The sequence below is a fragment of the Schistocerca americana genome, chromosome X (assembly GCF_021461395.2).
Source record: "Schistocerca americana isolate TAMUIC-IGC-003095 chromosome X, iqSchAmer2.1, whole genome shotgun sequence".
NCBI classification, from domain to species: domain Eukaryota; kingdom Metazoa; phylum Arthropoda; class Insecta; order Orthoptera; family Acrididae; genus Schistocerca; species Schistocerca americana.
The window spans coordinates 968,801,344-968,804,996 of NC_060130.1; the positions used below are offsets into that span (position 1 = coordinate 968,801,344).

Genomic DNA, 3,653 nt, shown 5'->3' on the forward strand with positions numbered 1-3,653 from the left:
TGTGCTGGACTAACAGCGAAAATATCCTCTCTACATACAGCACTTATTGACGAGACTGGCTAGAGCTACTCTCTAGCGCTCGATCAATGGCAACTACCCTTTTTCAATCCCAATGCTTCACAGCCAGAGGAAAAAAAAATTAATTTCCCCACTAAATTTTTAACTTCCCACCAATAGGAGGAGGGGAATTATACTGCACCAGTATTCTGGGTTGGCCATCTTGGACGGTGACACCATAGCTAGACTGTTCTACTATTCCAAAGGTGATGAAATAAAGAGAATATCTTTCATACTTCCACACCAGCGAAATAAATATCGAATTTTTATAAATAATGAATACATTACTATAATTATTACGTCCTGCGTAGTGCAAAGTAATGTAATTAGCGTTTGTATTTACGGCTAAAATTCGAATTTACCGTCATAATTTGGATTTCCTGCCGAATTTGAATTTTCCGCCGTTTGTCCACGTGGAGGAGAGAGGAGGAGTAGTTAACTGATTAATTGAATTAATTAGTAAATTAATTTGATATCAATTTGATTTCTAAATTGTGTTTTTACACCCCTTGTCCCACTACTTCTTTACTTCAGCTGGTCGGATTACTCCCTGTATCTCATTCCGCACGTCCATGTTACTGCCCTTTAATCTGCCACTCTCTGAGCTTTTATTTCGTTCTACATTGATTCTGGGTGCATACGCCCCTCTGCAATCGCTGTCAGGAATATTCTCTTGGAAGCTTTCCTCGACATGTGATCGTTTTAGTGTTTGACTATCGTTCTAGATTGTACTCAGGGTTTTATCTATTACACACGTTGGAATGTTGCCTATCACTCCATTGACCTCTACCCTCGGCGCAGCTGGCAAAGTGTCAAACGAACTGCTTGCAGAAATGTTAGACTAGCCTCGAACACGCAAATAGTCTCCATCTGATTTGAGACGTGTTATCTGTCCCCGATGTCCCGTTTACCTTCCCCCTGTCACACCTGCAGGGCGTCTTTCGTACGAACCCTGCTCACTTCTTATGTTACGATCCAAAATACAATTTTAATTATTAACTTTTCCTAATATATACTACGAAGGTATCTGTTCTTTCCGACATGTCCGAAAGAACAGATACCATCTTAGTATATATGCAGTTAAGGCTCACCGGCCACTTGACCATCTTCTTCTTCTGTGCGAATGCGAAAACAGAGCCCGAACTCTTACGGGAATCGGCAACGCGCCGCGAGTAATGAGTATAATGGGCGGGAGCACTACGAATGTAGTGCGGGACAATACGTTGAGGATGTGGGTTTCGCGGGAGGCGTGCCAGAGATAAATCCCTGCAGTCGCGCTATCCTCTGTGTCCTCGGTGGCTCAGATGGACAGAGCGTCTGCCATGTAAGCAGGAGATCCCGGGTTCGAGTCCCGGTCGGGGCACACATTTTCATCTGTCCCCGTTGACGTATGTCAACGCCTGTAAGCAGCTAAGGGTTTCATTTCATTGTAACTTTTCCTAAGTTCATTACAGCCTGCAGGAGAAATTAATCTTAAGGGGAGAGCTCTATGATGACGGGAATGCTCCCTGAAATTGAACAATCCGGCCGGGGTGGCCGAGCGGTTCTAGACGCTACAGTCTGGAACCGCGCGACCGCTACGGTCGCAGGTTCGAATCCTGCCTCGGGCATGGATGTGTGTGATGCCCTGAGGTTAGTTAGGTTTAAGTAGTTCTACGTTCTAGGGGACTGATGACCTCAGCAGTTAAGTCCCATAGTGCTCAGAGTCATTTGATGGTTCAAATGGCTCTGAGCACTATGGGACTTAACATCTGAGGTCATCAGTCCCCTATAACTTAGAACTACTGAACCCTAACTAACCTAAGGACATCACACACATCCATGCCCGAGGCAGGATTCAAACCTGCGACCGTAGCGGCCACGCGGTTCCAGACTGAAGTGCCTAGAACCGCACAGCCACACCGACCGGCGAGTCATTTGAACCATTTGAAATTGAACAACAAATGTACGCAGATGTATCTCGACAGAGGAGTCAGAAAAATACTGTACTTATACACTGAAATGAAGTGCGTGCGGTTGTCATGTTCCTCAACTGCACTGAAAAGCTCATCGTGTCGTGACCCATCTGGCGGATTGTATTCTTGTAGTCGACATAATCTCTCGCCAAAATCTTGAATTCACACTCATTTACAGTCCTTGTAATACGATAATCACCGCTTTCTCTACTTAGAGCTGGAGTCTCTCCCTGGATCACATTTTCTTATCTAGTGAGTTTATGCAACTCATGCAGTGTTGCTCGGTTCACCCTGTTAATTTCCGCCTACTTTTCCTTAAAAAGTAGCCGCGATTCACCCTCATCACTATGGCAGCTTGCTATCGGTTAAACTCAGTCCGAGACTTCATTATTACTCTTGGACAGCTGTTCGACTGCCGTTGTCAAAGTTTGGAGCTGTTCAGTGACTCGATTAACCTCTTCGTCATTACGAGAGACCTTTTGACAAATTTCCTGTACTAATGCAAATTGTTCCTTATTAAAATCCACTATCAAGTAGCGAATTTTGTCCATCTCAGCCGTGGCTGCACCATCTACCGTACCACTTTCGATAGAGTTTATGCGTTCTTCCAGACATTTTTAACTCTCAATTATCCCGCCTACATATCTGCAGATATCCACCTTCCGAGATTCTACGACTTCTAGATCCTATTTTTCGCCGGCCAGAGTGCTCGTGCGGTTCTAGGCGCTACAGTCTGGAGCCGAGCGACCGCTACGGTCGGAGGTTCGAATCCTGCCTCAAGCATGGATGTGTGTGATGTCCTTAGGTTAGTTAGGTTTAATTAGTTCTAAGTTATAGGCGACTGATGACCTCAGAAGTTAAGTCGCATAGTGCTCAGAGCCAGCCCTATTTTTCCTCATCAACTTCCTTCCTGAGGTCTATTGCCACATTCTGCGTCTCAGCTATAAACGAGTCTAACCTAGTGTTCTGGTTATCTAGTTTCTCTTCGAGCTTCAAAGTCGCAGCTTTCCACTCCACCGCAGCAGCTTTTGCTATGTCCATAACAGCTTCCTGTGCTGCCAGTTGCCGCGCGGAGTGGCCGCGTGGTTTGAGGCGCAGTGGCACGCATGGCCCCTCCCACATGAGGTTGGAGTCCCTCGGGCATGCGTGTGTGTGTGAGTGTGTGTGTTGTTTTTAGCGTAAGTTAGTTTAAGTAGTGTGTAAGTCTAGGGACGATGACCTCTGCAGTTTTGTCCCTTAGGAATTCACACACATTTTTCCTGCCAGTTGCAGCATAATTAATGCCGCAGCGCTGACAGGTAGAAGGCAATCGTTGCCGTTCGGCTAGCGGAATGCGCCCCGTAGGAGGTTGTGGGTTCAAGGGTCTCTGTTTCTACCTTCATGAGCTAACAAGGGAATGGTCCAATAAGGAATATCGAAAACAACCCTGAAATTTTTTACACACGAATAAGTCAACGAAAGAAACACACTGTCAAAATTTTAGTAGCTAAGAGGCAGTGCAAGTATTATAAAAAACAGCTGAAAATTGCTAAATCCGTAGCGCACCAGGCGGCGGTAGAAATGTACACACCTACTGGCGCTGTAGCTACTGCGCATGCACAACTGGGCACACACAACCGAGGTCGACGGTACGTTTGTAAA

At 45.7% G+C, this 3,653-nt stretch overlaps 1 non-coding gene across 1 annotated transcript; it reads left to right on the plus strand.

Moving 5' to 3' along the window:
* The first annotated feature begins 1,346 nt into the window (after positions 1–1,346).
* Positions 1,347–1,420, plus strand: Trnat-ugu. The gene has a single exon. It is a non-coding gene; the product is annotated as a tRNA-Thr (tRNA).
* Positions 1,421–3,653: the final 2,233 nt, after the last annotated feature.